This window comes from Eurosta solidaginis, chromosome 2 (assembly GCF_040869045.1).
Source record: "Eurosta solidaginis isolate ZX-2024a chromosome 2, ASM4086904v1, whole genome shotgun sequence".
NCBI lineage: Eukaryota > Metazoa > Arthropoda > Insecta > Diptera > Tephritidae > Eurosta > Eurosta solidaginis.
Window position 1 is genome coordinate 20,915,311 of NC_090320.1, and position 12,662 is coordinate 20,927,972.

The 12,662-nt window shown below is 36.5% G+C and overlaps 1 protein-coding gene and 1 pseudogene across 8 annotated transcripts in view; one reads left to right on the forward strand and one right to left on the reverse strand.

Moving 5' to 3' along the window:
- Positions 1 to 12,662, reverse strand: part of tio (tiptop) — a 502,506-nt gene that overhangs the window by 123,709 nt on the left and 366,135 nt on the right. The window lies entirely within an intron of this gene.
- Positions 6,131 to 7,440, forward strand: LOC137241475 (zinc finger MYM-type protein 5-like; annotated as a pseudogene).

The window sequence follows — 12,662 nt, forward strand, 5'->3', positions numbered from 1 at the left end:
AGGCAAGGCCTGAAGACTCCAATTTCCATACGGAAAGAGAAGGAATAGGAGGGTAAGGGGGTGGGGTGACTAACACGGACCAAGGTGAGCATATCCAATCGTACCTGAGACATTCGGGCTAATAGCTGAGGTGTTAGTTCTGGAGGGGAGGCTCTGATAGCGAGACTCGGAAGACCACAAGTTCCTTTTGGAAAGAGGAGTCGAAGGGGAGTGGTATACCTTAGACGATGCAACACAGTCATATCCAATCGTACCCGAAACATTCGGGCTAGTAACTTAAGGCCATGAAGTTCCTTAAGCAGAAAATCATTTACGGACTCTCCACTTCACACTCACACCTTCTTAATCTTATACAAGTTTACATAGCCTCCACCATATTTTACCACTCCAAATTAATAAATGAACACATCAATGTGTGTACAAATCGTATTGGTATTGGTAAATTGTCAAAAATCTACAGCGAAAGTTCTTATAAATTCTCTAAAGGAAATCATCTTTTGAAGACACCCAACTCAGGGGAAGTGACACAGAAACAGGTTTGAAAAGTTTTTGCCGAAAACTTCAACACGGCCAAAGTGCATCTTCAACTGCCGTTTATATAAATAGTACGATACCAAAAACTGACTTTCGAGATACTTACATATCTACATATATGTACATATGTATGTGTGTTTAAGTATTTATTGATGCAAACTCCTACCGACATACAGACATAAAGTTTCTAGAAAGTGTTAGCGATTATGAGTGAATGTGCGTTAGTGTGCGTGGTGGATTAAAAAGGAAGTGCAAATGTATATAAAAATGAGAAAATGTATATATGTATGTATGTGGGTATGTATATGTGAAGCATGACGTGTGGTATGTAGTGTATTTAGGCTTGCGGCTGTTTGGCTTCTGAGCTTTTAGTGTACGCTTAATGCCTTTTCTCTTAGCATGTGAATGGTGTACTTTATAAGTTTAGCGACATCTTAATTCCTATCAAGATAAAGAAAGCCTTTGACCTTTATGGTTTTTAGTGAGTGCCTCATAAATATTAAATAACGGCAATTTAAATGAATTCAAGTGTATGAGTGTATGAGAGCGTTGAGTGTGTGGACATTTCAAATGTAGTTTTAATTCTGTAGTTTTTCGTTTTTTTGTTAATTATTGTATGAGGAAATTAAAAAATTAAAATTTTTACAGTTCATTTTTTAACATAAGACTTCAAAAGCACTTTACGCATGTAAAAGAATGCTGGGATGTACGTGCCCTCTCTCTCTTTCTCATTGGATATTTACAGCAATTGTAAAGCCCATCTGATACTAACCTCAAAAAATTACAGGGAGTATGCTAAGCCCTGAAAAAACCCCACCGGCTGCACTGTACGCCAATCCGCATACCCCACCTGTAGATTTGGTGGCGAAGAATATAGCGTTAACAAGTGCAACGAGATTCAATGCCTCGGGGCAGCTTGAGTGCTGACCATATGGGCATAGTAGAATAGCGCCTTCAAACATTGGACGGACAGACACCTAGCTTCCTACCTGCGCTTCGATGGGTATCTTAGATCTAGACAAGCATCAATTAAGCCAATAATCTATCTAAAAGTGTATTAGAGTGTAAACAGTCCCTGGAGAGAATCGATATGCAGAGAAGCATAACTCTCTATTGGGTCCCAAAGCACATGAGAATAGATGGGAATGAAAAGGGTGCATCGCTCGAACTTGCTCCGTAGACGTCCCAAAAAGATTGGGCTACTTAACGAGAAGGCGTGAGTTGCACATGATCGACCAAGCGGGAAAAGCGTGAACCCAATTGCGTGGCTATAAAGTATCGAAAATCATGTGTGGGTCTTACAACCTTAGACTAACAATGTTACTATTATCACTGAAATGAGAGACTGTAGGCTCATACCACAGCGTGTTAGGGTGCTTAGAATATACCCGCGGCAGGTATGCCTGTCGTGGGAGGCGATTAAAATACCCAAATGATTCAAGTGGTTGCCAGCGCAATTCGAAGCGGGTGGGCATGGGATGGCCAAGAAGGTTCAATGTGGCCATATTAAATCGTTCCCGAGATGGTGGGACTTGTGCTTTAATAGTACTTGTTACCGTAACTTACCGGATCTACATTCGGCAAAGAATCATCAACATCAATAACACTCCCCGAAACCTTCGATGAGTGTCTTTATCGCTACAAAAAACAACAACAACAACAACAACTGCAGGCTCATAACGGGTATTCTGACTAGACTCTGCCTTCTGCTTTAAAATTTGGTCTTGTTAGTGATAGAAGATGTAAGCATTGCGGGTTGGGGGAGGAAAGGAAACGAACGAACATGTTGTGTCCTCGTGCCCTGCGCTTGCAAGGCTTTAGACCCCAGCTATTGGGTATAGCTCTCAGATCTAGAAGCAGTAAGTAGCTTTGGTCTTAGAAAGCATTTAGTATTTGCCAAGAGGACGGATTTATTTAATAAAATATTTTGAGCTGATAGCTAAAGCAGCAGTTAGTCTTAAAATTTATTTTAAGCCTAAATACATAATAACAATAATAATAATAATATAGTCCTTGGTTTCTGGGAAGGTTTTTCAGTTTGGTCGATAGTAATACTATAGACTCATTCAGTCTATGTGAGTTCCTCTCGGACTAGCCAGTTAAACCTAACGTAACCTTCGTGAAAAATTTGCTCGAATTTCTGAATTTTATCGAAAACGTTTTTGAGCTTGGTTAGCATAGTTGCAATTACAAAATTCATAAAAAAATTTTCTTAAAAGTTTCAAAAATAAAATAAGGAGTAATTGAATTGACGAAATTTGTTAAAAATTGCCACTGCTATTTTTCTCAACGCTGCTGTATTTTGAAATTGCATAGTATAAAATTTTTCAATCGCAATCAATTCCAATTTGTTCGAAAATTTTTTAATCAACATAAAATTTCATCTTTTTAAGCAATAAATTCTTAATATAAAAAATTTAGTATAAAAAAAAAATATTGCAGTTTGAAAACAAAAGGGAACTGGAAATCGCAATTTGCTTCGCTTCTTACTACACTTCTAATTCAAATTTATGAAAATTAAGAAACTAAACAACTTTCTGGTTATTCCCATTTAATTGAGCACATAAATTTCTAACCAAAATCAAATTAGTGCACAATATTCTTCTGCATATAAGCAGAACACGAAATGATTTCGGATGGACAGTGCGTTGCCTATCAGCGGTTTATGTTTTGTTGTTTACGCGTTGGCTAACCACCAATTTGTGTTGTCAAAAAAAAAAAAAAAAAAAAAAAAAAAACAAATTGTGCATAGATAATGATGAAGGAAACTTCTTAAATTTTCAAATAACAGTAATAAAATTAGGGATGGAAACACTCAGTACAGTATCTATAGATAGTACAATGGCAAAATATGAGTGCACAGGCCTCTTTGGGTGTCATTATAGTTTATTAGAAAATGAAATTGCTGTCATAATTTGAAATTAATTTGACGCTAAATTTTCATTGAAACTTAAGCGATTACGAGTACGCGGAAGGTGCCTAGGAAATTTACTTTTGAGAAAAGTTCAAGATTAGTTCAATTAATGGAGTTGCGATGTTAAATTTATTTAAGCAGAGATGATCAGACTATAATTTTATTTATGGCAGTATATGTTTGTATTTGTAGACAGTGGAAAGCAGTGATTTGCAGGTAGCTGGGCAAAATCTGAAGGCCTCGAGTAGTATTGTTTAATTTGAACGAAATCTCTCAGTGATGTATACTTACTGCCGTTTTCACCATCTTCAATCAGTCTATTATCTACAAGGCATCGAAATTTTCGTTTTCTCAGTGCTAACTGAAACATCTACGGCTACCGCGTGTTGAAAAAGGAAGCGACCAAAATATTCGCGCACAGGCCGAAGGTTTTAAGTTCGGGAAAACTCCTGTAAGAACGAAAACGGCAATGCTGTAACCAATGTACAAAAGTTGCTTAGATCATGGATTACCCTCCTAAATGGAGATAGCGATGTGCTGCCTAGCGATGACGGGCCTGAGGATGCAATCGTCGATTACGGAATCACTATGTGCCAAATCTGGGTGAAAACTAGCGAAAAAGGAATTAACATACATCACCTCTTCGCGAGTTGAAAAGCGAAGCGACCAAAAAATTTGGCCACAGACCGAAGGTTTTAAGTTCGGTGAAAACTCCTGTACGAACGAAAACGGCAATGTTACCGATGTACAGAGAGTGCTTAGATCATGGATTGCCCTCCCAAATGGAGATAGCGATGTGCTGCCTAGGGATGACGTACTCGAGCATGCAATCGTTGATGACGGTAACACTATGCGTCAGATCTTGGAAAAAAATCAGCGAAAAAGGAATTGACTCCAACAGCACGAAAAGAGGCAGCCTTTATACCGCTTTGAATATTTTTAGTTTCCCTGCGAAACTTATACGACTGTGCAAAATGACTTTGAGCAGTACCATCAAGCTCAATCAGAATTGGGAAGGATTACTGTCATATGCTGACGGCATTGATATTGTAACGAATTTACTGAAATTCCGCTTATTCCAAATTCTCTGCTTACGTTCGAATAGCTAAACTGTTGAATAAATAACTCCAGTATTGAATAATGCAAAAATGGCCTTTATTAAAGTACTTCACAATAACACTTATACTGTGCAACCAATAGCTTGCTTAAACCAAACGGATTCTCGCGCCTCTACTGTTGTCGCCTTTTATACTGTCTGGTTTCCTCGTTGCATACTTCTAGGCTTTTCCATTCCAGAACTTACTAGTTAGTTATCAGCTACAAAATCACCAGCCACAACTACGTTTATAGCTTCTCATATGCGCGTGAGTAATACTTGCACAAATTATTGCCCTCTCTTGTGAGCACCTCAGATAAGATATATGCATGTGTTTGTGCGTTGCTTCTCCGCTGCGTGTATGTACATACGTGTAGATGGTTGAATTATTGATGTGCATCAAGTGACTGCTTAGCATCGGCTTAGAGATGACAGTACCCCTTAGTGCTGCTAATATTCGTATAACAATATCATTGGCCAGAATAACCGCGCTGTAAGTTTTCCTAACTCCAAACTGGAAAAAGAAGCGGATGGATGTGCCTTGACAGCCACGCCACTGTTGGTAGTCATAATTCGAAATAGCAAAAGGGTTTGTTTATTTGGTAACCAGCATTAACACAAATTGAAGCAGACATCAAAATAGTCCAGCAAATTATATGAATGAAAATGATGCCCGGCAAAAAAAGTATTCTTATAGTAGCCCGCCCATGAGAGTAAAGGAAGAGGGCGGTGCACACTTTAAGTTCCCTTGGTGTGACCAATTGTGGCCAGTTAGCCCAACATTCAAACGGTTAAGCGCCAACTAAGTAAGATGAAGGTAAATATTTCAAAGTTTGATTGTAAGTAAGGAATACTGCAATCGAGTGATTCGTTTTTGATTAATAGCTGGGTAAGCTAAAATTTTATGATTTTTTGCCACTCCTCTGGCATAGTTTCCTCTAAATTAGTATCTATTTTAATTTTGTTTTAAATTACTTAATATATTTAGTTTTCACAACCATATAATTTATAGATACATTTTTATATAACCCCGTTAATCGAATCGGGACCGTCTATGGTATGCTGTGCCGATCCAGTAATAACAAAACAGCACAAACTGGCAGATGGAAATATTGGAAAAAACTGCTAAAACTGTAGTCGGTAAACTTTTGTATTGACAACCAGTTGGAAGAATTGAAACAGGGTAAAGTTTGGTAATCATTATAGGGCCCCGTATCATATGAGCATAGATGCAGTGGCGTAGCAAAGGGGTGGGGCGGCGGGGGCGGTCCGCACCGGGTGTCACCTGTTTTGGGGTGACACCCACTCGGTATCTCAACTTTAAAAACAATGTACAAACAAAAAAAAAAAATCGCTAGCACAAAAATTTCTTTTTCTAGGATTCCCCAACTAGCACTAGCTCAGCTCTATGTATAATTCGGGGATTCCCGCAAAAGATTCTGACACTGAATATTTTACTGGCAAGATATGTAATTTTATAATTGAATTTCATATTGATTAACTGGTTTATGAGAAAATACTCTCACATTATAGAGCATAGCAACTGGCTCTTTGTTTTAGTGTAAGAAACAAACATTAAGTCAAAAATGCCCCGGGGAGTGCATATATCCAAAAGAAAAAGTGGATTTCAGCAAAGGAAAGCCAAACATGCTAGATTGGATGTAGCTCAAGGTATGTCTGGATCGATTTTTAAGTATGTTACAAACTCTGATGGCAGCCCAAGTTCATCAAAAGAAATTGATTTTCACCTTGATACAAATGCAAGAGATGATTTAGATAATATCAGCCCATCTTCAGGAAGCAACATTGACAGTATAGAATTAATTAACACAAACGGAAAACATGCTGAAAATAATAATAGCAGTACTATTATTGCTACCAATGAACAATTTACTCAATTAAATGATGTGTCAGAATAGAGTATTCCTGTACCTTACAATGTTCGCATTGAAATAATAAAAAATGGAAGTGAATATTTCCAAAACAAAGAAGGATCATTTGCTGCTTTTTCTAGACACGGAACCAAAATAAAAGGTGACGCTCGTGATCTCTCAAAAGATTGGTTTTATAAAATTATGCCTAATGGTGAAAAAATCCTACGGTCATGGATGGTTTATTCCATCAGCTCTAATAACCTGTACTGCTTCTGCTGTCGTTTATTTGCTGTGGCCAATAATACCAATGCGGGAACATTTACGACTGGTGGAAATTAAATCCTAGAGTAGCTGACCACGAATGTTCAAATGAATATCTAGAAAATCTTGAGAAATAGAAAACTTAAGGAATGAAACTAAAATTGAATAAAACAATAGATGATGCAGCTTTGCAATTGATGGATATAGAAAAGTAGAAGTGGAAGCATCTTTTGACAAGATTACTGGATATAACTTTATTTCTGGCTAAACAAAACTTGGCGTTTCGTGGACATGATGAAGGACAAGACTCTAAAAATAAAGGCAATTTTTTGGAATTAGTAAAACTCTTGTCAAAGTATGATGTAGTGTTGAAAGAACACATGATTAAATTGGGGGAAGACAAAACTTCAAAAGTATCATATTTGCCACCAGATATACGGAATGAATTCATTAATGTTCTATCAAGAATAAGAATGGGATTTTATAGAATCTCTTCCTCATCTTATGAATTGTTCATGACGGTTTGCGTGTCCGTAGCTTCATGTGAGAGAAGTTTCAATAAATTAGTATTAATAAAAAACTATTTGCGGGCAACAATGACCCAATCGCGGCTTAGCAATCTTGGTATATTAGCCATCGAACACGAGGCAATACAAAATATAAATTTCGATGAAGTAATTGCTGAGTTTGCAGCTGTCAAAGCAATTGTAAACAATTCCTTTTCTGTAGTAGTTATTATTCTTCAATTCTTCATATTATAAATAATAAATGATCCATGACGTTTATCATATACAATTTATTGCTTTTTACTTTCGATGGGGTGACACCACCAACTTCCGCACCGGTTGCCACCCAAGGTAGCTACGCCACTGCATAGATGGTAACGAGAAGGCGGATGAACTGGTAAACTAGACATTAGCTGCACTTGATCAACCAAGTAGGAATGTTGTGAAACGTAGCGTAGGGCTGCAAAGTTTCAATTAACATATCAAATCAAATTTTCAGGTCTAGAAATCCATAAAAAAGGGCATGGTTCTTGAGAAGGTTTTTGACACGTTTATGTGCTTAAGGACGGACCAGTTCAACCTAGCTTAATTTCAGGCAATATGGAAGCCTTACTTTTCATTTACATAAAAGCGATACTAAATAGTAACTTCTTAAACTTGAGTACATCTTTACCTTACTCGAATCTTATACATATATTATTTCTAAGAGCTACTTTTATATGCAGGTTCTTTTTGCGCTCTTATTTGGAATCCAAATCTATAAATAAAGTTTTAGTTGTAAATATGGAGATTCGTGCTATTAACGAGCTTTGGGCATTTTTGGTCGTAGTGCTTTTGATTACCTATAATTTATTAAAATAATTTGTTAAAAATAGGCGATTGTGACCACACAAAGAAATCTATTTGTACTATGACACTATTGTGAATATTTGATTAGAACTAACACTGCATTACCGGCAGTTGCTAACATACGCCAGATGGCAGGGCAAGCGCATGTAAGTTTTTATAGATAGATGACTGATTGATAGAACAGCTGATTTCTGTTGATATTTGATATGGGTCCGGCTACTTTGTTTTATTTGGGGAGCCTCCCGAGGAGTCAGCGCCTGTCATATAGAGGGTTTTGTTTGATTTGTTATGAAAACAGGTTTCAGTGTCCACTCAGTAGAGTGTCCACCCGTTTAATAGCAAATAACTGTTCGCGTCCGGCCAAGAAAGGTTCGCTTAACGAAGTGCAATTTGTTTTAAAAAATGTACCTAAAATTTGGTGCATGAAAAACTGGGACATGAAAAACTGTCTGGCCACAGGAGGTGTCCACCTAATAGAAATGCCCGTTAGTATACACTGAAAGGAAAAGACTGGTAAAATCAACCAAAATACAGATCAATTCAACCGAAATTTCTGTAAATTTTTATCCATCGCAACAAGATGTTGAATCAACTGCGCACAAATCGTTAATTCGTAATTGACCATTTTAGTAGTCAAATGAACAAAAAAAATTGTTGCGACAGCTTTGCACGAAAGTGCCTATGTTGCCATATACATACATACGTAAATATGTGAATACATAAATACGCATGCTTGCTACATACACATACATATGTACGCACTTACTAGCCGAACTGGGGGCCATCAAATAGGCACACATTAAACATTATACACTTTATTATTTTGTTTTATTAAACGCACTTTCACCAAATTTATAATTTATTTAATTTATAGTTTTGAACTTCGCTTTGCAAATAGAAATGAAAATAGTAGTCACAAAACTGATTCTCAATTCTTTCAGTTGGAGCTCAGCTCATTCTCAATTTCTTCTCTCGCATGTAGTTGCCACACTTGATTGTTTCGAACAAAACTTGTAGTATAAATTAGAGCTAACGATTTCTTCTCGAACACAAGCGAGATTTTCGAGACCCGAGAAATCGAGAAGTCGACTTCTCGCGAGATTATCGTCTCTCGAAGTACTCGTAAATCTCGCGAGCTTCTCGAATCTGGAATTATTCGTAATACTCGCGATCTTCTCGACTTTCAATTCAGTCGCTGCATTGGCAATATTCTATACATTTCGGGGTTTTTTACTTGTGGTTTTGCGGACATTTTGGTTTGTGCTCCAAAACAAATCGTAAGCTCTATATAAAACAGCCAATGCATCGATTAAGTCGAATGTCGAGAAGCTCGGCAGCCTTACGAGTAATTCGAGATTCGAGAATCTCGCGAGAAGGCGAGACTCGCGAGAAATCTCGTCTCGACATGTTCAAGAAATCGTAAGCTCTAGTATAAATGTTTGACATCACATTTTAAATAGAGTACTTGTAAGTTATGGAAAAGTAAAGAATCAAACCGCAGGAAGGTAATTCACCACTGCAGTAACTTTACATGTAATTCGGCAAGTTTAATTTTCGTAACACTTTAAGTTGAAACGATTCCATAACAACTCAAACTTTTATGTTGTCGGAAACATGGATGTTTTTATTACCTTATTTGGAAAAATCCTGTTCGTTCAAACAAAAATTTTGCAACAAGAGGGCGCAATTTTGCATTCCGCTTGGAGGAGAATCTGCAAAATTGTACCCGATAAATAGGTGTCCCGATATCTCATAATTTTTTTCAGTAAACTCAAAAAAGGGTTTTTCGTTTTGTATTGATAACTGAAAAACTAGTTTTTGTTGTTTTTCCATTTTGTATGTTTTTTCGATTGGGTGGTTTTCTTATTTTGGTGTTTTTTTTAAACAAGTGGCACCATCGTCATAAGTACAAAGTAGAGAGCGCAGTGAGCGTAAAATTCTCTTTGCAAATTGCTCATGTATTGACTGTTGATCGCTGTTGAAATGACCAGTGAGATCAGTTGTGTTAACAGCAAAATTAGTTAGATTGATTAGGAATCTGTCAATTTTACAGAATTTTGTTAATTTAAGAGCGAAAATTTCTCTTCTGTTGAAATGACTAAACTAATTTGTTCCCTTGTCAAAGAACTCGGTCGAATTAACCATAATTCGATCAACTTCACCGAATCTCCGCTAAGTCAAGAACAACAGAACCGATTTGTTGATTTTACTAGCACCAATTCTTTCAGTGTAGTGGTTTCTCTGTATATAGATTCTAATATTCGAAATTGGCTTCTGCACATCTGAAACACAGACTTTACAGAACGCCATTCAGAAATGCAATTAGCTCAAAATAAAATAAAGACATTAATTTTTTGCTTTGTAAAATCAGTATAAAAGCTAGCAATTATGAGCATCGTTGCTATTCTAATACTTAACATTTTTAATTGTTGTTATTGCATTGCATTTCTTAGTGCACACAGCTACATTACTACATACAAGATTTTGGTTATTGTATTACATTTTGATGCCATTTGCATACCACCAAAAATTAATAATCAATTATGCTGATTACTGATTGGCCATAAAGGCGCCATACCGTGCTTTTTATAGCAAATATTAAGTGCTTATATGTTTCTTGTATCTTTGTTTGCAAACATGTCTATGTATTTGTGTATTCTGCATTTTTTTTTGCTAATTCTATGTATATTTGAAATTTCAATTAGAAATAGTGCAATTGAATGCTACTAAAGCTGTTCAAGCTTTAAAAAAAAGAACCAATTTCCATTATGAAAATTTCCAAAAAAGTTGCACTAAGCGTGCATGTGTATGTGTAAAGACGTATGTGTGCTGCATACAAAGAAATCCATTGAATAAGCAAAAGAAAATGTGTAATTGCTATTATTCTATAACGATTATTATACTCAGTTGAGCAGAGCTCACAGAGTATATTAACTTTGATTTGATAACGGTTAGTTGTACAAATATAAAGGAATCGAGATAGATATAGTCTTCCATATATCAAAATCATCAGTATCGAAAAAAAATTTGATTAAGCCATGTCCGTCCGTCCGTCCGTTAACACGATAACTTGAGTAAATTTTGAGGTATCTTGATGAAATTTGGTATGTAGGTTTCTGGGCACTCATCTCAGATCATTATTTAAAATGAACGATATCGGACTATAACGACGCCCACTTTTTCGATATCGAGAATTTCGAAAAACCGAAAAAGTGCGATAATTCATTACCAAAGACGGATAAAGCGACGAAACTTGGTAGGTGAGTTGAACTTATGACGCAGAATAGAAAATTAGTAAAATTTTGGACAATGGGCGTGGCACCGCCCACTTTTAAATGAATGTAATTTAAAAGCTTTGCAAGCTCTAATTTCTCAGTCGTTAAAGATATCATGATGAAATTTGGCAGGAAAGTTACCCCTATTACTATATGTATGCTTAATAAAAATTAGCAAAATCGGAGAACGACCACGCCCACTTAAAAAAAATATGTTTAAGTCAAATTAAAAAAAAAATGTAATATCTCTAAAGTACATAAGTAAATTAAACATTCAACTCCAGTAATCATATGGTTCAACAAAATACAAAGATAAAAGAAAATTTCAAAATGGGCGTGGCTCCGCCCTTTTTTATTTAATTTGTCTACGATACTTTTAATGCCATAAGTCGAACAAACATTTATCAATCCTTGTGAAATTTGGTAGGGGCTTAGATTCTAGGACGATAACTGTTTTCTGTGAAAAACCGGTTGAAGACACGCCCAGTTTTTAACACAGTGGACCGTCTGTCCTTCCGCTCGACCGTTAACACGATAACTTGAGCAAAAATCGATATATTTTTACTAAACTCAGTTCACGTACTTATCTGAACTCACTTTGTATTGGTGTAAAAAATGGCCGAAATCCGACTATGACCACGCCCACTTTTTCGATATCGAAAATTACGAAAAATGAAAAAAATGTCATAATTCTATACCAAATACGAAAAAAGAGATGAAAAATAGTAATTGGATTGGTTTATTGACGCAAAATATAACTTTAGGAAAAAACCTTTTAAAATGGGTGTGACACCTATCATATTAAGTAGAAGAAAATGAAAAATTTCTGCAGGGCGAAATCGAAAGCTCTTGGAATCTTTGCAGGAATACTATTCGTGGTATTACATATATAAAAATAAATTAGCGGTACCCGGCAGATGATGTTCTGGGTCACCCTGGTCCACATTTTGGTCGATATCTCGAAAACGCCTTCACATATACAACCAAGGGCCACTCCCTTTTAAAACCCTCATTAATACCTTTAATTTGATACCCATATCGTACAAACACCTATAGAACTAAGACCACGCCCTTTTAAAATACTCATTAGCACCTTTCATTTCATACCCATATCGTACAAACAAATTCTAGAGTCACCCCTGGTCCACCTTTATGGCGATATCTCGAAAAGGCGGTCACCTATAGAACTAAGGCCCACTCCCTTTTAAAATACTCATTAACACCTTTCATTTGATATCCATATCGTACAAACATATTCTAGAGTCACTTCTGGTCCACCTTTATGGCGACACCCCGAAATGGCGTCCACCTATAGAACTATGGCCCACTCCGTCTTAAAATACTCTTTAATAC